Source organism: Microtus ochrogaster, chromosome 8 (assembly GCF_000317375.1).
Source record: "Microtus ochrogaster isolate Prairie Vole_2 chromosome 8, MicOch1.0, whole genome shotgun sequence".
Taxonomy (NCBI): domain Eukaryota; kingdom Metazoa; phylum Chordata; class Mammalia; order Rodentia; family Cricetidae; genus Microtus; species Microtus ochrogaster.
In genome coordinates this window covers 79,849,480-79,874,059 of record NC_022015.1, presented here as the reverse complement: position 1 = coordinate 79,874,059, position 24,580 = coordinate 79,849,480, and positions in this window count along the sequence as shown.

Below are 24,580 nucleotides of genomic sequence, written 5' to 3'. Positions count from 1 at the left end.
TTTCCATCTTTATGTGGCTTATTATAATTTTTATTACTTTTTTCACTTTTAAGGGCCTTTTCTACCCATTTTCTTTTTTCTCTCAAGCCTGCATGTATTTTTAACACACTGTAAAACATTTAAAGGTTTTTACTCTCATTTGAATCTGTTTTTACTGTATATATCTATCTTTTTCTGACCATATGATCCTTTAAACTGCTAAGCAGGCATGATTAGGACCAAAGCAAAGGCTTGGGTGACTGGCTTCGACACGTTCTTTAGCCTTCAGAGTGTCTAGTTTCAGGTTGGAGCTACTGGTTGGAGCCATACATACCATTCTAACTCTGGGAAGTATTTGAGTCCATGCTGATAATGAGTAGTGTGTCACCCACTGCCCATAAACCCCATTTAAGTGTGTGGTGACAAGGCCCCTTTAAAAAGCCACGTGGCTTTTACTCCTAATTTTGCACAGGAAGCCATCTCTTGAAGTAGCTGCAACCTCTGCTTGCCACCAACAAACAGAGCCTATCCAAGAAAAAGAAGTTACCAGGAAACTTTTGTGTGTTTAGAATCCTTTTGAAAGGTTTCTTTATGACTTTATGTGGAAGTAATTGTTGAATGTTTGGGCACCAAATGGAAACAGAAGCTTTTTTGTCCCACCCAGTCTGGCAGCTGCTTCCAAAATTATCACACAGAGGTTTAATATTATTCATAAATTCTTGGCCAATAGCCCAGGCTTATTACTAGCTGGTTCTTACATTTTAACTTAACCCCATTCCTTATTTATGCTCTGCCTCATGGCAGTACCCTCATTAGCATGGCACATTCAGCTCCCTCTGTGTCTAGCTGGTGACTTCTGACTCTGTCCTTCTCCTTCCCGTTATCCTTAGTTTGTTTATTCCCTCTTTACTTCTTGCCTGGCTACTGCTAATTTGAGTGACAAATCTTTGCAGTGCACAAGAGGTTTATTCTATAGCAGTTTCTCTCTGCTGGTAGGTCTGTTTCGAATTCTGTAAAATTTTAAATGTGTTTTCTCAGAGGACTATGAAGAACACTCTGTGAAACAAGAACACAGTAAACCTCAGATTATACTAATGTGGAGTGTGTTCCCTCTGTGTTAACCAGTATCCTCCGGGTTATCCAGCTCTTAAGCACCATGTCTGAGCGGGAAGCACATATTTCACTGTTGAATCTACTTTTCACCTTCATTTGTTAGCAAGTACCAATAAGGAATGGTTAGTATAATCCTCAGACTTCAAAGAATAATAGAAAACAAAAGGATCAGGGAGATACTTATCTTGGAAATATTTCTATAGAAGCAAAGCATTTCTAAAGGAGCAAACATTTGGATTAGCAAAACCAAGGATCATTCCACTAGAAGTGGGTGAAAAAGAATTCCAAGTGCGACTCCGAAGCTAAGCAAGCAAGACAGGAACTAAAATAAATGCCTTCAATATGTGACGCCTGATTCACTAAGGTTTTTGTTTGCATCAGTTTCATCCTTCCAATTCTTCATATTATGTGCATAAGATAAAGTGTCTCATTTTCAGATTGGCCCTGATATTTGGTTTCTCCTTCCTCCTCGAGCCCTATGTTCCTTCGGATCAGTTTTTCAGAATGACAGGTTGACTTGGCAAAGATTGGTAATGATATCTCAGGACAATTTTCTATTTCACATTTTCTATTTATGTGATTCTAGGAAAAACTTCTAAGCACGTCTGCAGCTGTATCACTTGTGGGCCACAAAAAATTCTTCTGTGAGTGTGATGGCTGTCTTAGGGTTTCATTGCTTTGAAGGGATGCCATGACTACAGCAACTGTTATAAAGGAAAACATTTAACTAGAACTGGCTTACAGTTCACAAATTTAGTATATTAACATCATAGTGGAAAGCATGGAAAGGTGCATGGAGATACGACGCTGGAGAGGTGGCTGAGCATTCTACATCTGGATCAGCTGACACACACACACACACACACACACACACACACACACACACACACACACACAAAGACAGCGTGCCACTGGGCCTGTCTGGAGCTTCTGAAACCTCAGAGTCTACCCTCAGTCATACAAACTCCAACAAGGCCACACCTCTCAATAATGCAGCTCCCTATGAACATATGGGGGACATTTTCATTCAAACTACCACAATGGCTTTGTATGGAATCTGGAAGACAGTGAGATTTTGGTGAGTTTTCTTCTCAAGAGAGTACCTACTTGGCCCTAAGACTGTATTTCTAGAGATTCAAGCTATTTGCTTGTGAAGAATAACATTGAGAAGCCATTGAAGACTTGATTATAATGGTGCTATCATGCAAAGCATCCCTTTAAGATCATTATGTTGTTATTCTACGTATTGTGTGTGTGTGTGTGTGTGTGTGTGTGTGCAAATGCATGTGTGTGTGTAAGCAGAAGACAATTTTCAGGAATTTCTTCTATCCTTCTGCCCTGAGTTCCAGAGATCAAACTTGAATCGTCAGGCTTACACAGACAGCATCTTTACTGTTTATTCAATCCTGATAGCTTTTGTTGTGTCATTTTTCTCTCATGAGTTTCTAGCACGTTTTATTCTATATTCATCATAAAACAGAAAATAGTTTCAGACACATTAACTGACATGTATTTTCAAACATCCAGTTGGTTTGCTGCTCAGACAGTACAAACGACTCTCTAGTCTGCTATTAGTCCTTAGTACTCCTATGAATGTGTGCCTCCCTTTGTTGTTTTCCCGCAGTGAGACTCAACTCACTGTGAATTATCCACCCTGGACTACTCAACTTAAATAACTATACTGAGCAGTTGCTATATGGTTGGTGATTTGCTAAGTGCTTTAAGCATTTAATGTCTTTGATGGCACAGTATGGTAGAGCTAGAGATGGTCCACTTTACACTTAATTTGACTATTTAATCTACTTATCAATAAATTGAAACTGTTTAGAGAATAATGAGCATACATTGTGGAAAAATAGAATCTGAAGAATAAATAACTAAAGCAGATGGCATTTCTAACCAGCAAAAAATAACGCAGGGCGTGGGTGAGGGTGAACTAGTAGATGTTTTCAAGGGGAATTTTCTGGTTCCTGTTTGAATGCTCGTAAGTACTGGAAGCATAGTCTCTCTGATATGAACACGCTACAGTAAGGTTTAATGTATGATGTGAAATTGAGGGCTATAGGAGGCACTTACATTTCTATTTCATTTTGTACTTCATTCATCTTGGAAAACTGTATTTTCCACATTCCTGGGAGGCACATACTATTCAAGTTTCTGGCCAACCACCACCTCTTCTGGGAAGCTGTTCCTTATGATCATTTCTTATTTCTCCCAGGTATAAGCCATCACTCAGAGCATCTTCTCCACCTTCTGAGTTGCACTGGCCTCAGGTCTGGCTGCATTCCACTTCTATATTTTACTGCATATGAGGGCACAGAGCCTTTGCAGTGGCAGAGTTTGCTCCTACCTCATATTCTGTCCAGGGCTTGACACACAGTTCATGTTTAATTAATGATTGTTCAATAAATTTTGCAAAAGACTTGAAAAAATCAGATTGTCTAGATTTTTATTGGACTCCAAGAGTATGTTAAGATAAGTACTATTATTTTTCAGACTTAAAATTCTCATAAACCAGAGGCCCTTTGAAATTAGTAATATCTTTCAGTATAGCAAAATAAGACTTTCTTAATCTTATAGAATTAAGAAGTTAAGATATTTAAATGAGGGACAGTTTAATTTGGAAAGGAAAGTTAGCTTGCAAATCATGGATTGTTGAAGGAGGCTGCTTGTTTGTTTCCCAACTGCTCAGCCCATAGATAATCACACAGAAACCATATTATTTGCAATACTGTTTGGCCAATAGCTTAAGCATATTGCTAGCTAACTCATATTCTAAATTAACCCATCTCTATTAATCTGTGTATTACCACATGGCTGTGGTTTACTTAGTAGAGTTCCATCCAGCGTCTGTCTCTGGCAGGGGCTACATGGCTTCTTCTAAACTCTGCCCTTCTTTCTCCCAACATTCAGTTTAGTTTTCCCTGCCTAGCTAAGTTCTGCCCTGCTATGTATCCAAAGCAGTTTCTTTATTCATTAATGGTAATCACAGCATACAGAGGGGAATCCCACATCAAAGGATTATCTCTAAAATTATCAGAGATGGGAAATTGACCCATCACAGGGACAGGATTGCACAGGCCAAACTGAGCTACAGAACTCACTAAGTCAGACCTTGTTTGAGAAACTTGACTTTTTTGGTAGTAGATGAAGCTATCAAGAGACAGGAAGTAGCAGTTCTAGAATGGATGCTGTGTATTGCCCTTCAGATTCTCCTAGAAACAGGATCATTGTTCAATGTTTCACACACATGCTTTTTCTGATTTCTTATCTATCTTTCTGTGAGGCTTTCCATATAATTTCAGTCTTTGGTTGTGACTTGCTAGAATTGAATTTTGTTATTTACCTTGGTTGGTCAGTTTTGGTCCAATGTTAGAGCACATTGGTTGAAAGAGAAGGTTCTAGAGTCAGACTTCACAGGTGGGAATCTTAGCTCCTGCTCTCTATCTCATTTGATGGTTTTGATTACCTTATGGGGTGTATATTGTTCTCTCATTGCAAATGAAGAAACTGAGGTTTGTGAAGAATGAGTGGCTCAAATCATCAGGTCTGTCTGAATCCAAGTTCAGGCTCTCAGTCCTGAAACTGCACAGGGTAAGGTAGGCAATGCTCTGATGATGTCCCATTGACTCTGCCTCCTTCATGTGAGACTGATGGTCTCCTGTTTTACTGCTAATTCTCCCTTCTGTAATTTTTCATGTTGAATGTAGCTAAGAAGGATTGGGGCTTCCTTAGGAAGATTATACAATTGTGTTACACACCCACTATTCTGGTTTGCTTTGTGTTGCTGGGATAAACACTGACCAAAGGCAGTTTGTGATCTATCGTGAAGTCAAGGCCAAAATTGTAGCAGAGGAACACTGCTTACAGGTCTGCATTTCGGAGGTTGCTTGGTTTGCTTTCTTATGCAACACAATACCACCTGTCTAGGGGTGGCACCATCTATAGTGGACAGGGTCCTTCCATATCAATCATTATCAAGAAAATGCCCCACAGATTTGCCTACAAGTTAATCTGACAGAGGTTCCCTCTTTTTAGATGACTCCAACTTCTGCCAGATTGACCCAAAACTAACTAGCACACCTAAGTTAACTAATTAATATTAACTTTCTTTGAAAACTTTGCAAAAAAAGCCATTGAATACCAAGGGCTTCCAGTTTATAATGTCAAATAATCATTATAAAAATTTTCAAAAATATACTTAGGTTGACATACTAATAGAATGTTTGAAAAATTTAAGATTTTAATAGTATAGCTTATTATGATAAACAACACTTTCAATTCTCACTCTCCAGGAATGTTAATTTACTTCTGTTACATAGAGAATAATTTTACTTTATCTATTATTCTTACGATACCAGGCAGATTTTCTTTAGACATTTTGCATAATAAACATCTGTCCTTTGAATAACCCAGTTTCTTTAACAGTGTTTTTACTAAATTGACACTAATTTTACATACATATTTAGCTGTGCTTCCAATTTATACATCACACATGAGTTTAATTCATAGTCAAATTACTGAGGACGACACTTTACTCTTGTTAATTAGATGCTAATTAATGATCTTTGCCCTGCTCATTTATTTATATTCCTTCTGTTTATCTCAAGTCAAGGTTCAAGAAAATGTGTACATTTTAAAATGTTAAAAGTTATTGAGAAAGGTAGTTTTAGAATTTGTCTTACATCCCACTGACAACAAGCTACTATCTTAAAAGATAATATTAACAAGATAGCAATTAAAAACTAGTTTATATAGGAATATCCAACATGGTTTTCATAAGTTTATAAAGTAAAATAAGCAGTTATTTTATCAGTTTTTAAATTTGAGAATCTCCTAGATTTAGTGGGGGAAGCATCAGTAATGGCTGGATTGTGTTGATAAAAAAATTAATTGAAGAACATTCAAGTGCTAAGTTATGTTGAAGAATGCAAAAGTTTTAAAATATTGGATTCATTCCATGTTTTCAGAGGCATTTAATGAGGCTCAGAGCGATCAAATTGCTTCCCCAGAGCATGAAAGAGATGTTCTGTTATAGGGGATAGTAGCGGTTGGAATGAATGGAAAAAAAAAAAAGGATACAACATGGTGAAAACTAGGAAGGACACTGGGTGAAAGGTAGTTTCGTCTTGAATGGAGTTGGTGGGGTAGGCAGGGGAATACATGCAGTGTTGTTTAGAAAATGTCAGTATTCAAGGTTTTTTCAATGTGCTTGGTAGAGTTCTTCCTTGGTATAGTGTGAAGAAAGGATTTGGAAGACTATTGCAACAGCTCTGTGGAGATGATGGTGGTTTTAACCAAGTGTTGACAGGAAGATGAAGAGTTAAGGATTTAACATCAGGCAGGCAGTACTCACGGGCTACATTATTAACTGGATTAATATGAAGGGATTGGAGGAAAAGAAAATAGCTGGAAATTATTCTCAGATGTTAGTATCACATGACTGAGTGAGCAAAAAGACACATATTAGGATAGGGAACCCAAGAAGTGGAACAATTTTCAGGGATTAATTGTGAGTTCTTTCCAATGCATGTAGAAGTATGGTTGAGACTCTCTTGGAGCACTGTATCCACAGAGTTCAGAGGTCACATCATACTCACAATCAAATTGAGAACAAGAAACATTACTACAGAGTTCCTCAAACTATCTTAGAACTCTTTAATCAACCTGCTGTGCATCTCACCTGTAGTCTTTCTGGTCCTTGTATGGTCTGGTGCATCTCTTTCTCTACGTGTGGAAGATGAAGACTCTGCTTGTGCTTGAATTTGAGCTTTGACATTTTCTATTCCAGGCTAAGGGAATTTATTTAACCTCCCTGTGGTTTACTTCCTTCCTCTCTAAGACAGGGGCAATGGGGCCAAATAATCTTAAAAATGATTACCCATGGATCTTAGCAGATTGCAAATTCACAGTCTCTGAGTCTAGAGCTTTTTAAAATGTGTTATACAAGTCTGGCAATACTCTTCAGTAGCTGGAAGATGGCACAGTTTTAGATGAATTTAAATATTTTCCTTTATCTGATTATTATGATTCTTTATGTCAAACAGCTTTTATTCAGCAAATTGTATGTTCTTTGAACAAGGACGTGCTCTTACACTGAGACTTGGGAAAATCCTGGTCATATTAATGTGTTGTTACTGTTGCCTAAGAGAATATGGGTGGAAATCATGCCCCAAAATGAAGTTTTTCTGTATCTTCTACATTTTTCCTTTTTAGATCATAGGTGTGGACCTAACTAAGCTCAAAGGGGTGATGTTTCCAAATGATGCAATGAATTTACAAACCCACGAAAACCATGGACATTTTATAACTGGTTGCAGAATAAGAAATTATCTTCTAGTACATTAAATTATATAATCATGATAAGGTAGTTACAGCAGCTGGTACTTTTTCAACTTCTTCTCTTTATAAATTATTATTTAAGGAGGTGGAACTACGAGAGTATGTAAAAAGGTCCATCAGTTCTACCTAACAAAAGTGCTACATATCAACAGGGATTCTCCTTTCTGTAACATTAACTTATCTGTAAACAATGTAACATTTCAGAAACTATTGATTTTTTATTTTCTGGTTTTTTTTTGAGAACAGTAATTAGGGAATTGTATATTTTGAATGTATTTTTAAGGTTTTCCAAATATTCTTCAAAAATAATTTCTTGACTATCCATAGTGTTCAGTCTTCTTCCTGATTAGTACACACATAGTTTAATTGGTTCTGTTTATCTTCAAGTAAGAAGGGCAAATTCAGTATCTTCTCAGGCAATATCTTGGTGTCATAAAATGTAACAATGCTGTTCTCAAACCCTTAACTAAAGGTATAAATCTTTTGCTAATACATAGCATGAACACAAACATTCACAAATTATTTCTTTATAAAAGAAGACTGGCTAAATTTACTTATAAATTACATTTGTGAATCATAAGACAATGTCTTTCTCACCTTAATGATTTAATATTACTCACGTTTAATTGGCGTAATTCATGGCCACAGTGCTCTAGTTATTCTATTTATCTGGAGATATGAGAGTTCCAATGTGGCAATTACTATAAGGAAGGCATAGAAACAATGTTTGGAGATACATGGAGTATAGAAATCATGAGGAGGAAGAATTGGCTTATATAATTTAAGCAACTTTTGATAAACCTCTTTCCCACTTTCCCTAAAAGATGTAAACATGGAGTTATGGGAGGCAATTAATTACCAAGGCCTCATGCTCAGTATCAATTCTGATCTATGTGAGAGTGTCTTTATTTTTGCATGAGAAAGTTAATAATTTGCTTACTATAGCTCTGTAGTAGAGCTTGAGATCAGGCATGTTCTTTTATTCTACAGGACTGTTTTTGCCTATCCTGGGTTATTTTTCCATATAAAGTTGAGGATGTTTTTCAAGGTCAATAAAGAATTGGGTTGGAATTTTGATGGGGATTGCACTGAATCTGTAGATTGCTTTTGGTAAGATTGCCATTTTTACTATGTTAATCCTACTGATTCATGAGTACAGAAGATTTTTTTTTTTACATCTTCTGATATCTTCTCCAGTTTCTTCTTTCAAAGACTTGAAGTTCTTGTCATACAGGTTTTTCACTTGCTTGCTTAGAGTTACACTATGACATTTTATATTGTTTGTGGCTATTGTGAAAGTTGTTGCTTCTTTCTCAGTCCTTTTATTTTTTTATGTATAAGAAGACTACTGATTTTTTTGAGTTAATTTTGAATCCATCCACTACATTACGGTGTCTGTCAACTGTAGGAGCTCCCTTGTACAATTCTGGATTTCATATGTATACTATCCTGTAGCTGTAGAGTAAAGGATAACCATATTACAATCCACAGACTCAAAGAGGCTACCACAAGGAGGGCACAAGGAGTGAAAAGTAGGTCTTCCTGGGAAGAGGAAATAGAAGAGATCTCTTGGACTGTGGCCAGAAAGGGATAAGAACTTGAGGGATCAGGTTAGGGAGTAGATGGAGGGGAGGAGTATTGAAAAAGATGATTGGAAAGGGGAGGCATTTCAGGGTCAGGTAAAAACCTGATGCAAGGAAAACTCCTATGAATCTACAAGAATAATCCCAACTAAGACTCCTAACAAATAATGGATGCATATCCTGAACTGGCCCTTTCTGTGATCAGATTGGTGACAAAGCCAATTGTCATCAGAGAGACTTCATCCAGTAATGGGTGGGAACAGATACAGAGACCCCACAGCAAACATTAGACCAAGCTCAGGGAATCCTGCTGAAGAGAAGGAGGAAGAAATGTAGGACCAGAGGGGTCATGGACATCACAAGAAATCCTACAGAAACAGCAAACCTGGCTCATAGGAACTCACAAGGTCTGAATCAAAAACCAGGGAGACTGCATGCGACCAAGCAAGGTGCTCTACACATATATGACGGTTGTATATCTTGGTCTACTTGTGGAATTCCTAACAATAGGAACACCGGCTGTTTCTACCACTTTGGATGGCTTTTAGGAACCTATTCATTGTACTGGCTTGTCTTGCCGAGCCTTAATACAAGGGGAGTTGCTTAGTCTTACTGCAGTTTGATATGCCATACTTTGTTGTTGCTACTCAGGGGAGGCCTTTCACTTTCTGAACAGAAACAGAGGAGGAGTGGATTTTGGGGATCAGAGAGGAAGGGGTGGAGAGAAGGGAAGGAAAAATGGAGTTGTGATGTAATAGAAATAAATTAATAAATTTTTAAAAATGAAAATACTCTCGAAGCTAAAAAATATATTAATATAAAAGTTAATAATTTGTTTCTAGTGTTTTTATATACACAGACACACATATGTACACAAACACATGTGAGAACAGACATTTATTAGCCTTTGCCTCTTACATAGTCTAATTTATGTGTTCATTGGGTCTGGAATATCATATGCTCAAATTGTTTCTATACAGCCTAGGATCTGAAAATCCAATTGTGTGATGAATAAGGGGTATTAAAATGGGAAGAGCAATGCATTAGGAGTAGATTTTAAAGATAAAAAAGGTCAGGAGACCCTGATTGACAAGTACATTATATATAGGATATTAATTACGCTATTTCTCAGAATGTAAATTCAGCCTACTAGGCTTTCTTCATATTTTAAACTTCAACACATATGTAATCTATCATTCTTGGATGTGGGCCTGGGGAGTTGTTCAGTGTATTAGTAAATTTATCATGAGGTCCTGAGAACTCCAGGGTTACGTATGTGACCAGCACTGGTGAGGATGTGAATGGATTCAGAAAGAGACAAACTGTCACAAGTTGTTTCTGACTTGCTTTTACTTTGAAATCTAAGCAGCAACTCTTTGTCCCTGTTCTGCACCCTTGCTCATCACTATTCTGGAATGGGATGGACAGCCACCGCTGCTCTCCCTGCCTGTGCCCCTTGTGAGATGCAGTTTTGGCATAGGAGTCAGAACTGTCTAAACAGTCCATATCCCCCTTCTCAGACTGGCAGGGAATACATTGTGGGTGTACACTTGATAAAAGACAAAAGTTTTCCAAATTCAGGAGTAAGTGTCCAGTGATAAACCCCAACCCAAACCTAAAGCCTCTTGGTCCTTCCAGCCTTTTCTTCCTGCTCCTCTCCTCTCCTTGTGACTCCGCTGACTACAGGACCTCTCTAACAAGGACCCAGGCTGGGATGCATAATTCCTCCATCATTAGAAGAGCTTCTTCTTATAGTAGATCAACACAGAGACCCACAACTGGACATTGTGAAGAGAATGGGAGACCTTGGAGCACTCAACCCTAAAAGAGATGTCTTTATCAAACCACTGCCCTCAGAGCTCAAGGGTCTAGGTAAAAGAGGAAATAGAAAACCCGTAAGAGCCAGAGGGGATTGATGACTCCAAGGAAACAATATTTTCCAGACACAACTGGACTGATACACATATGAACTCACAGAGACTGTGACAACACACTCAAAACCTGTGCTAGGGGAAGTCAGACAAATCTCAGCGCTGAGAAGCGGGAAGTAGACATAAGGTTCCACCCTAACCATGAAGCTATTTGCAATTGATATCTACTGGCAAAAGGAGAGCTAATTTTCTCCAAGGGCGTGTCACTGTTTATGTCAACTATCCACCATGGCAAACTCCATGCCCAGGAGTAGTTAGCTAACATAAAATGGACTCCATTTTTAGGGGGAGGGAGCTTTTGGTTTTGTTTTGATAATTTCGTCTTAATGATTTTCTTTTATTCTTTTTCAGTTTGTCAATTTAAAATTTTTATTTTTTAATTTTTGAGTGTGCAAAAGAGAATATGAAGTTGCATGAATTGGGAGATGTGGAGGATCTGGGAGTTGGAGGAAGATGAAAGAGTATGATCAATGTATACTGTATAGATAGAATTTGTTTAGAAAACGTGAAAGTAAGTACTCAGACTCTGCCAGTAGCCCCCGGATTATCCCCAACTCACACGGCAGCTGTTCAGTAAAGCTTTTCCTGTGGCTAATATTATCTTTTCTATTAGTTCCACATCACTAGGTATAAATCAAGTTATTTCTTTTACTTAATTATACATATTTTAACATAATTTTTCCCCATGGGGTCCTATTGATTATATTACATTGTACACTTTTAATAATACACTCCATAAGGCACATGCCTATAAATGTGTTCTGAACTCTTCAAAGCCAAAAGTGTAATTTTTAAAATAAAAACAGCAACATGAAGGCAATACAAGCAAGCGTCTATATAATGTTGAGCTCAGTTTTATTTAGAGACTGTGTGGAATTGGAAGACTAGGACACACATACTGGAAGTGTCCTTCCTACAGGCTGCAAAACTTCAAAGCTTGGGCTAGGGAGTCAGCGTGGGTTGGGAATTGCTAAGAGTATAGTTTTAAAATTAGCCATGGAACTAGACTTGCCATAAAATCTTATTTTGCCACATGGTTTTGGATGTAGAAACTTGGATGATCTTCAAAAGTTGTTGAGCTCACAGGGCTTTGCTTTTCCAGCTGTTAAAATGCAGGATAACAAACACTTCTACTGGGTATCTGATGTGCTGACTAGTTTTATGTCAACTTGACACAAACTAGAGTCACTGAAGAGGAGGGAGCATCAATTGAGTTATGATGTATGCAGTCAAATGATTTGATGAGTCCTGTGTCCATCAGCTAACTGTGCAAAAGATACCAATGTTAGCCTCAGAATGGTTCTTTTTTTTTAATCTTAATAAAATTTTGTATTTTTTTCTTAAAGAAGAGACGACTAGACTATACAATCTTGAAATCTTCTTGAGATCTCTCTGAGGATAGTGTGCCTGACATGTACAACTACAATGTAGATTCATTGGATTGATTCAGATTCCCAGGCATATGCATTATCAGTTATATATTTGTATTTGTAGTACAAACACAGTTGAAATGTGTATCTTTCTGAGCTCAGTTTCACTGTCTGTGTCGTGAACATCTCATCTTCATCATGAAGACTGTAGTCATAACACTCCAAGTTCAGCAGTCAATTGACAGCAATTACTTTCTGTTGCCAATAGTTACTCAGGCTCCTATAACATCCCCCTTGAAAGACTCTGATCAAACCATGTGAGTTTTCAATGCTCATTTTATTTTTTTTCTTTTCTTTTCTTTTCTTTGTATCTTTCCACCTAAGTCTTTTCTTGAGAAGGACTGCTTCCATTGCTTTTCACTTGGATGTAAATTTCAGTGATTCTCAGAAACCTTTGGCCCCTTTCTGATTTTAATTTCTATTTTACTGTTAAAAGATATATATATATATATTTTTTCATATATAGTACTAGGCTCAATTTCTCTGTGGTAGCCTCAATATATTCTAACTTGGGGTAGAATCTAGAACCTACTCACAGGGCAGAATCCTGAGGTTTCAAACTGTGCGGCCCAAAGATGTGAGCATCAGGCCATCTTGTCTGAAGAAAAGCGATCACAACAGTAGTCACACTTGTTAGTCTTTCTTTTCTTTCCTTCTCTGATTTAAAATTCTACTCCTTATGCTCATGCTTTAAAACATTGTTTTCTAAACCCTTAGTTTGAGTCTGGTCAAGCAGTAACACAGGAGCTATAGTAGTGACCCTCAGATGGAGAAGGGGTGTATCGGGGCAGAGCAATTCAGCTCAGTGATCAGATTATAAGGAAGGGCTGGTAATTTTTTACCCTGCCAAAGGCAGCATGCTAGCATACAACACAATGATTTCTTGTCCTTGGGTAGCTATAGTGGTTTTGTCCCATGCTAGAAAGCCGATGGTCATTCCCTGAGCTTGTAGGTCAGGCACTTATCCTGGCATAACTGAATATCAACATTTAGAAGAACGAAAATATATCCCTATCTATCACCATGCACAGAACTCAAGTCCAAATGGAATGAAGACCTCAACATAAATCAACCATACTGAACCTCATAGAAGAAAAAGTGGGAAGTACACTTGAACGCATTGACATAGAAGACCACTTCCTAAATATAACCCCAGCAGTACAGAGATTGAGAGCAACAATTAATAAATGGGACCTCCTGAAACTGAAAAGCTTCTATAAAGCAAAGGACATGGTCAAAAAGACAAAATGGCAGTCTACAGAATGGGAAAAGATCTTCACCAACCCCACATTAGACAGAGGGCTGATCTCCAACATATACAGAGAACTCAAGAAATTTGGCATAAAGAATAAATAATCAAGTAAAGAAATAGAGTACATACCTAAACAGGGAACTCTCAACAGATGATTATAAGATGACTGAAAGACACTTAATAAATGTTCATCATCTTTAGCTATCAGAGAAATGCAAACCAAATGACGTCTGAGATTCCATCTTACACCTGTAAGAATGGCCAAGATCAAAAACACTGATGACAACTTATGCTGGAGAGGTTGTGGGGTAAAGAAAACACTCTTGCATTGCTGGTGGGAGTGCAAACTAGTACTTTTGTTTTGAAAATCAGTATGGCAATTTCTCAGAAAATTAGGGAAGAACCTTTCTCAAGATCCAGAAATACCACTTTTGGGCATATACCCAAAGGATACTCAATCATAACACTGGGACATGTGATCAACTATGTTCATAGAAACATTATTTGTCATAGTCAGAACTTGGAAACAACCTAAATGCTCCTTGACCTAAGAATGTATAAAGAAAATGTGCTACATTTACACAATAGAGTACTACATAGTGGGAAAAAAAATGACATCTTGAAATTTGCAGGCAAATAGATAGATCTAGAAAACATATCAAGGAAGGTAACCCAGACCCAGAAAGACAAATATAATATGTACTCACTCATAAGTGACTTTTAGACATAAAGCAAAGTAAAACTAGCCTACAATTCACAATTCCAGAGAACCTAATCAACAATTAGGACCCCAAGAGAGACATAGATGGATCTACTCTACATAGGAAGTAGGAAAATATAAGATCTTCTGAGCAAATTGGGAGCATAGAGATTATGGGAGAGGGTAGAGGGGAAGGGGGAGGAAAAAAGGCGAGTGGAAAAAATATATAGTTTAATAAAAAACAATCTAACAAAAGAAATTCTGGTAAAATTCTGCACAGAAAAAAAGTATTTTTTTCACTCCAAAGTGATTTTTTTTCCGAGTTAAAAAGCCAACATTTCAGGATTCTAGACAATATTTCTAATACATCGTCACTCTGGAGGATGAGGCAGTAGTATCATGAGTTTGGGACCAGGCTGGGCTAAATATCAAGACCCTGTTCAAAAACAAACAAACAACCATCTCAAATAATATAATAAACATTCTTTTTTTTCTCTATGTCTGAATTTCTAGTGTTTTTGGTTTCCAGTGCCAAAGACTTTCTTGACCATGGATGAATCTTATTTTCTAGAAGACATTTAGAAAGATTTAGTAAATAACAGTAGCTCACAAAGTAGAATAAGCTGGTTCTCTTGTGCCACCACTGAGAATGAGAGTTTACACCCAGTAGGTCCTGGAATCTACTGGGATTTCTCAAGGGCAACTGGTAATATGTTGGGTGTATTTCATATCAAAAGAGCATCTTCTCCTGTGGAATAAAGCAGATGCCTTCAGCTCCCAGACCAACACCTGCTGTTGCTTGATAGCACAGTGGGGAACCTCCAAGGGCTTGTTACTTTGGCCTATAATCACCTGTGGACTCACCTCTTTGAAACTATTTATCTTGAAAAGACAGCCCGGAAGCACAGAAGCCAAACCATGTGGAATTGTCTAAAGGGACCAGCTAATTCATTGCATTCCTGTGCTTGAGTGGTTTTCCCTACAGCTTCACCTCCTCTCAATTTAAGTAAGCCATTCATTACACTTTGAGAAAGTGCACCTTAACATGTTTAGCGGGGAGCGTGAGAAGGGATGTGCTAATGTGTTTTTCATGGAAAGCAAATGGACATGCGTTTTAAATCTGAATGTTTATTTAGAGGCATCATAAGCATGATGCCAGCTGGGCTGTGTTTGAGTGCTTCTTGGGAAACAGATTATTATTTTTAATGTGTACATTCCATTTTCTTGATCTGATTTGTCTTCTCCTGATGGCTAAAGATGTTGCACATTTCCTAAATGATTCTCTGCCATTTGCATTTTCTTTTTTTGAGAGTTCCCTGTTTAGATCTTCACGGCATTTTTTAAGTGAGTTCTTTGTTTACATAATTTTTTTTTCGAATAAAAAACAGAAATTTACTGGCTTGAGTTTTTCAAGCTGGGAGTATCGTATCCAGGTAGCAGGGAGAGCAGAGAAATCACTTGCCATAGAAGAAGGAAGGGTGGAGTTTGGAACCCTAGCACCCACCTAAATATCTAGTGGGCATGGCAGCTTGTCTGCAATTCCAGCATTTAGAAGGAGAAGTAAAGGCCTTCCCCAGATCAAACTGATCAGCTAGACTAGCCAAATCAGTAAGCTCTGGATTCGATTGAGAGACCCTGCTTTAATGGATAACAGGGAGCATGATTAAGTAAACCTCCTGCTGTCAGCCTTGGGCCTCCGCATACATGCCCGCCCACATGGGCAACCACACACATGTGAACAGGCATGCACGAATACAACACACTCAGACACAGGCACAAAGTAAGTACCATATCCAGGCACCAGCATCTGCTGAAAATTCTTTATATATTTGGATCCTAGCCCTTTATCAGGTGTGTAGTTGATAAAATTATTTTCCTATTCTGCAGCCTTCCACTTTGTCTAAATGATGGTGTGGGTTGCCACAAAGAAATTTTAGGGTTTCCTAAAGTCCCACTTAATTGTTCTTAGTACCTGTGCTATCAATGTTCTGTTCAAAAAGTCTGTTCGTATACCAATGAGTTCAAGACTATTATCATTTTTCTCCTCTATCAGGTTCAGTGTGTCTTGACTTATGTTGAATTCTCCAATCTATTTAGATTTGAGTTTTGTGCAGGGTGAGAAGTATGGGTCTATTTGGACTCTTCACACACAGTCATCTAGTTTGTCCAGCACTATTCATCTTTTTTCAAGTATATATTTCTGGCTTCTTTATCAAAAAATAGGTGTACATAGGTATGTGGGCTTATATTTGGATCTTCAATTTGATTCCATTGATAAATGTGTCTGTTGTATACCACTATCATGATGTTTTATTTCTATAGCTCTATAGTATAACTTGAGATCTGGGATGGTGATAACTCCACCAGTTTTTTTTTCTGTTTATTATTTAGAATTACTTTAGAAATGCTGGGGTTTTGTGTTTCCATATGAAGCAGAGAATTATTCTTTCAGAATGTGTGAAAAACTGTGTTTGAATTTTGGTGGAAATTGCATTGAATCTGTAGATTGCTTTTGGTTGAACGGCTGTTTTCACTAATCCTGTGGACGTATAAGCTTGGGAGATCTTTCCAACTTTTGATAGCTTTTTCAATGATGTAAGGTTTTTAATTATGCAAGTCTTTCATTTGCTTGGTTAGAGTTAATCCAAGATATTTTAGGAATTTTGTTTACTTATTTGTTTTAGCTGTAGAAGTTTTCTGGTGGAACTTCTAGGGTTGCTTATGTATACAAACATATAATATGCTAGTAAAGACACTTTGACTTCTTCCTTTTTTGTTTGTATCCTCTAGATCTTCTTCAGTTGTCTTATTGCTCTAGCTAAGGCTTCAAGCACTGTATTGAATAGGAAGGGAGACAGTAGATAACATTGTCTTGTTTCTGTTTTAGTGGAAATACTTCATAGGTTGATGTCGTCTGTGGGCTTTCTGTAAATTGCTTCTGTTATTTTGAGATATGTCCTTTTTTCCCCTCGTTTCTCCAGAACTTTTATCATGAAGGAATATTGGATTTTGTCAAAGATTTTGTTTTGTTTTGCATCAAATGAAATGATCATGTGCTTTTTGTCTCTCTGTCTGCTTATCTGGTGGATTGCATTTACTGATTATTTTTGTATGTTGAATCATCCCTGCATCTACTTATTTGGTATCAATTGTACAACATTACATTGTGCCTGGGTGGTGAAATTGGAGCTAGAGAATGAAGTGCATATTGGACTGAAGCACTCAGTACCTCTCAACCTCCCATATATAACTACGTCAGGACTGGATTTTTGCATATATAACTAACTGCCTTTGTGGTTCTTAAAGGAGAACTGTCTAGGAAAATAACCTATGAGCTGAAACATAGACTGTGAACACACTATTTGTCAATGCTATTAATATTAAAATCTAGTGGCACAGATAGATTTTATTATAAATGCTGGATCAAGGTGCTTAGCATTTAATTATTATTTCTTTGTTAGTTTTAAAACATCACTTTTAGGAGGAAATCGTGTTGGTTAAATTCCTGACTGCAGATCATTAACTACTGAGCAGTTTTTTTTTTTTTTTTGAGCACATAATGGCATTCTGGTTGAGTGTGATAATTTTTTCTTCCATGCCACACACTAAAATTGCTTACTAGTCTCACAACTACTACTGCCCAGCCCTGGGATAAGGTGATACCCATAAAAGTAAAGTATATTGGTCTAACGGTTAAGAAGCTCAAGTGATTCTGAAAAGAGCAAATCCTAAATTCAATGCTTTGGTAGGAACATCATCAGACTCACAGATAGGCACACCAGGCACTGCAAATCTCTTTTGTGATTTAAGAACCACAGGTGTAAGGGTGCCAGTTCATCAGATACACAGAGCATAGCTAGGGATCCCGAGAGTGCTATGCTAGTTCAGCAGTGACTGGACCTCCAGAACTCTTTAGCTTTGGAACTTTTTGCTTTTACTCAAGCTCAGTCATGCTTCCTCTAAGACACTCCATTTTTTGAAGGCTGAGCCTAGGCTTTATTTCTAAAATCAATCACTTGAAGTACCTTTTCTGAAATGTCTTTCATGGGGATTTACAGGAAGGATGTTAGCATGAATGCAGGAACCATGGGAGTGGAAAGAACTGAACAAATATAGTTGGTTTGAGTGGCTAAAAACAACGGGAAACCTGAGTCTCTTGAACACAGGTCAGAGGGCAAGGAAGTTATCTGTGTGGGAGTTATTTAGCCTGGAAGGAAAACAGCTTGATATTAATGAAGATATATCACATTTTGGTACAGGAATAGGAAAAGGTCTAAATGTTTTGTTCTACAATTTGAGATTGGCCACAGATATGGTACAGACAAAACCTGAGAGATCAGTGGACCTGACCGTGATGAATGAGGTAGGGTCCAGGGAGAAGCTGCTGTGTTCTGCAAGCTGAGCTCGCTGACTTAGTATATTAACTTCCTTTGCTTTTAGCTATACTGAAGAGCACCTTAGGCATACATTAAACAAACTTCTCATTTATAACCCTGTGTTATACTGATAACTCAGTAGGCCTATTCAGTGTCTTAAATGTAAATGCAAGTAGTGTAAACAAGTTTGTTAATATTAACAACTCAGTTATTCTGCTCTATCCTGCTATGTAAACCTTCCACCATTTAAGTTTACAAGTTCTAAAGAAACTTGTTCATAAGCACAGAGCAACTTCACAACACAGTTTAAATAGTCATCTATCTTACATTGTCCATTGGAAGATTACATCCCTTATTGGCTTCAGAGTTTCTCCCCAGAGGCAGTAGGAGATGCAAAAGTTTGGAGCTTCAATGCTACCTAAAGAACCGTGTGATGGAAGCTTGGTCCCCAAGCTTGCACCATTAGAAATTTGCAGAAAACATTAAGAATTTCCACTCTGTGAAAGTTTTAGGCGATGGGGTATGTCCTCAAAGGTTTTTGTTCAGAGAAAGTTGGGGCAAGAAGAGGAGGAACAAGGGAAGTAGGGGAACAGGAGGAGGGAAGAGTGAGAGAAAGAGAAAAAGCAAAGCTGTCAGCGTGGACACCCATTGGCTAGCCATAGTTCTCTTTTCTATACATAATATAAAATAAATAACAATATGTATTTTTTGATTAAGAAACTTTTCTTTTGGAATGCAGTCACCTCTAGATTATCCATGTCCAAGGGATGGCCCAAAATCTGTGCACTTATCAGCAGCACTAACTGGGTTCAGTGGCTTCCTTAATCCACATATCAGCAACACTAAAAGTTATTTAAAAGAAAAGGCAATACATTGAACTAGAAATGTAGTGGGGAAGAGCAAGAGGACTTAAGCATTAAATGGGGGATTGAAGATGGGTGTCTTCTCGATACCTCACATACCTATATGAGAATTTCAAATAATATTATAAAAAGTGGTCAAGAAGATTTCTGCTCTTGCAGATGAATGATTTCAGTTTCCAGCACCCTTGTGGCAGCTTGCAACCAAATATAACTCCAGTCCAGGGGATTCGACACTTGCTTCTGGCCTCTACAGGTGCTAAATTCTTCTTGTAGCTGTGCCTTTAGGTAGGTAAGTCTGGATTAGAAGTGGCAGAGGTCAAGTAGCCCAACCTCAAAGCCCTCCTCTTGATGCGTTCTTCCAGGGGTCTAGGACTATGTCTGGGATGATGGTAAAACTGCCTTTTTATTAATGAGTCTAGCACGCTAAGGGCAAGAGCAATTCACCCCAGGTGTCTGAATGAGTCATCAGCCATCTCTTTTGCTTCAGCCCATTACCTGCTTCCCATGAGGAATGAGCTGAGAATCTGGCTCCAGACTCCGAGCGTAAGGAAGATAGATAGGATGCTCCCTCTGCTTTATCCATGGATGTACATGTGATTCCATTCTGAGATGGTAATGGACAATCATACTTTTCTCTAGGAAAATCTCTCTTCTTCCTTAATGATAATGGGTTTCTTAATATCTGTGTTCTTTTCATAGTTATGGATTACAGAGCCGGTTATTCAGAGTAGAATTTTTAAAATAATTCTTCCTTTCTGCATTGTTCCAGATGGCTCCTATCATTCGTTTATTACTTTTGCAGATGTTACAGAGAAAATTTCGGAAAATAAGCCAAGGATAGATTATTGCAGTTAGTGAAAAGCCTTTTCCAGCATAGTCTGCATATAAATGGAACCATTGTGTTCTAGGCTCAAGACTTACAGGATTTAAAGGACTAAGGTTTTATCATTTGGGATGGTAAATAGTCTTGTTTCTTTTTGAAAGATTGCACCCTTGAAGATAAATTTAGTAACAGTAAATAATGTTTCTTTTCATCGAACTCTCAAAGGTATACAAATATAATATTTTATATTTTAAACAGTCTTTCATAGTTACGAAGATATTTGAGTATAATCCTGAAAATAAAACCATCAGATATAATTCTTGCTGCTATTCCTATGTTCGTGATGAAAAACTGAGTTCCAAAGAAGTTACAACGAATAACTCAGACGTTCTAGCTCCCAGAGTGGTTCTCTGTGCATTTCTTTACTATTGCATCGTGTCTCGTGACTGAGGATCTTACACAGTCCGTGTCCAATAGACTGTCTCCCATACTCCTAAACTTTAGGGAAGAAGTTGGGGTAGCTCAATGTTCTATTGAAATATTCTCAGTTCTATGACCTAGGATAAACTTTACATATAAGTAAGCTTGACCTCCTACCCAGTGTCAGTTTTCTTCTTAGCATCCCTGATTTATGACAATTTAGCCTCTGTTGAACTATTTCTAGTGACAAATCGCATTCATCTAACCCTGTGTTATGTAAATAAACTTATTAGAATCAAACAATTAAGTCATTATTATTTAAATTCCATCTTAAGGGAGCTATTAACATTTTCACAAAGAACTATATGAATAGATGGTAACAAATTGAATTAGATGACCTAAAGTACAGCCTGAGGTAATTTAAAGCACATTCTTGCTTTAAAGTTTCAACTGAAACAAACTGATCATCTTACTTATATGTTCTTTTTACTAAGTGTAGCGCAAGTACCCAATCCATCTTCATCGTGCACATTGTCCAGACTTCCTACACGTTGGTCGAATTCGCTTGCTAACAGGGTAGAGCTTGCAGAAGAAAATGTAGTTCATCAGTGGAAGAAAAAAAAGTAACAAAGTTTTAGTTAGAAACATATCATACTTATAACCTCAAGGAAAATGTTTGAACTTTATAAAAATTATTTAAGAAAGTTTAAGAATGAGGAGACTTCATAATTAATACATATTTGAACCATAAAACTGTGTAAAGGCTACCAGTGATTTTCAACTTGACAGGATCTAGACTCACCTAGGAGACAAAGTTCTGGGTGTCAATGATTGCAGGGGGTGGGATACTGTGTGTTAATCAAGGTGAAAAGACCTACCCTATCTGTAAGTTGTACAATTCCTTGATCTGCAGCCCGAGACTGACTAAAAATGAGAAACTGAGTTTAGTACCACTCCCTATCATGTTCTGCTTCCTAACTATTGGTGTAGGCCTACCAACTCCTGTCACCCCCTCTACACTATGATGAAGAGAACCTTTCCAACAGTGTATCAGAATAAACCCTTTCCCCCTTTAAGTTGCTTTTGTGTCGTATCTGTGAGAAAACTATTTAATACATTGATATAAAAGGTGACAAGATGGCTCGTCTTAAAGCCACTTACTTACAAACTTGATAACTCATGTCCATTTTCCAGGATGGGAGTGATGGAGAGAGAAAACCGACTCTGGCACATCATCCTCTGATTGCACATGCAAGCACACATACACAAGTAAATAATAAAAATTCTTTATAAAAATCTTATAAAAGAGAAAGAATACCCAAGTTTACCAACAGCAAACAAAATTCAACAGTGTGAAGAAGAATCAAGAATGACTAACAAAGCCATGCACAGTTGCATCCTTGGACTCAGTCCCCATCTTTTGCCTCTGCTATCACCACACCCTATTCCTCCACAAGCAGACAGAGATGATAAAGTCAAGATAAAAGATTAACCCCAGATAGGATCTCAGATATTATGTGCAAAATTTGCTTCTACCAAGCAGAGTCCAAGCCTGCAAAGAGAGGGAAAAAGGAAAGTCTAGCGCTGGCAAGGATGTGAGAATGTGGATGTCAAGCACTCTAAGCATGGAAAACTAAACTTCCTAGCTTTACCAAGGACAATGGATCCTTATTAGCTGTGCTTCTGTTGGTTTTGTAAATTTATAACAATTTTTATAAAAAATGCAGTATTTCCCCTAAGCTATATTGTTACCACACAGAACACTGCATTGTTGTGGGTAAGGAGCCCAATTCACTAATAGAATTCTCCCACGCCGGGTTGACATAGGCAAAACCACTTATTTTATGATAGTCTCCGAGAGACTCCCTTTTGGCTCTCAGAAAGAATCTCTGGCACCACATTCCTGAGAGCCATGAGGAAGTCAAAATCAAAGCTGGATAGTCAATACAGGTGTTAAAAAATTTTAGAATGACATACATCCCCTCTTGGATTCTGATGCAAACATCCTAAGTCAAATATTACCAATGCCTTGTGGGTCGGGGAAATTCAAGATTTACTTTTATGCTTTTGTCTTTTATTACCCTCCTCATAGACTTACCTCTCTTAAAACCAGAGACTTGTTGGGACATGAACCTGAAAGTTGCTACTGCCAGTGCGTCAGGCCATCTGGAGTCTGAAGTTATATCACCATGAAAGTGTTTTCTGAAAGAGCAGTTGTTCCTTTTCTGAAAGACTTTGCATCTTAACACTGAAAATTCTGCTATTGTCATTTCACTTCCTGAAGCTGCTGGCTTATAAAATGTTGTTAAATTACATTCTTAATGTGAAATGTCATTTTACTCAAACCTTCCCTGTTCAGAGTATCAGACGCAGACTTCGTTAGGCTTGATGGTGGTTTTCTAATTTTGATAGCCCAAGCAAAGAAGAGTGTTTGAAAGCTGAATATTGTTAATAATCGTCTGCTCGTGGCCTACTCCAATACTTGTCTATAAAATACTATGCTTGTTTATAAAAAATATCTTTAGTGAAGTTTAATACAATTTGGGTAGGAAAAATTAAGACAATTAGTAAATTTTAATCTTTCCGCTAAAGAAAAATGTAAGGCCTTGATTACTGTATGTTAGTAAATCCTTAGAGAGCAAAATAACATTACAGCTTAATTTTTTTTCAAAAGACTGAAAACAAGTCTAGATTAGCCTTGATCCCAAAGCTAGACAGTCATTATGAGAATTTTAAAAAAAAAATAGAATGACAGATATCCCCCTCTTGAATTCTGATGCAAAAATTCTAAGCCAAATATTAGCAAGTTAAGATTTGCAATTAAGAAAAGATCAATGTTATCACGATTATACAGAATTTATACAAAAATACAAATTTGGTCTAACATAAATGTAATTTATCTAATACACCTAATTAGTACAAAGGAAAAAAATTTTCATAATTATCTCAGATTCTTTATAAGCATTTGACAAAATGAAAAAAAATCACTTATCATAAAATGGGTCAAAAGACTTTAAAAGATAATTTCTCAGCTTAATAAATAGTTTATATTAAATATTCAGTTATTTCATTGTTAATTGTGTTTTATTGAAGATTTAGCCCTGTAATTGAGATTAAGACGAGGATACCAGGCTCATCACACCTGTCCCTCATTCTATAGAAGACACAGATACACAAAGCACATGTCAGTGGAGAGATGGGTGGGTAGATAGATAATAGATCACAGAAGTCAAGAAAGCAAGAGTAAAATGCCTTTATTCACAAATAAGCCATTGTATGGAAAGTCCTACATAGTCAGCAAAAATATATTACTCAAAAATAAAGGTGTTCTGTGAGTTTGCTATGTATTTTTGTTCTGATGAGGGAAGAATCCAGAATCAAAATGATGACAGCTTCACTCAGAAAGCACAGCATACAAGAATTAAGAGAGCAAGAGGTGTTTCATTTGCACTCTGAAGTCCTGTAATTAATGAACATGTAACAACCTAGGAAAAATTTCACACTCATGCGATTGAAGTTTCAAAATTTCTAATAAGAAAATTCTCAGGTACAGAAATATCAAACTTATATCCACTGATACCTGGCCTCATGTCTTTGTGAAGTAGGAATTTTCTCCTAGTGACAGAAGAAACTTACTTACATTAAGATGACTATTATAAAAGTACTGAAAAAGCCTGGGATAAAACTGGACTCGCTGAACATAGCGGACAATGAGGACTACTGAGAACTCAAGAACAATGGCAATGGGTTTTTGATCCTACTGCACGT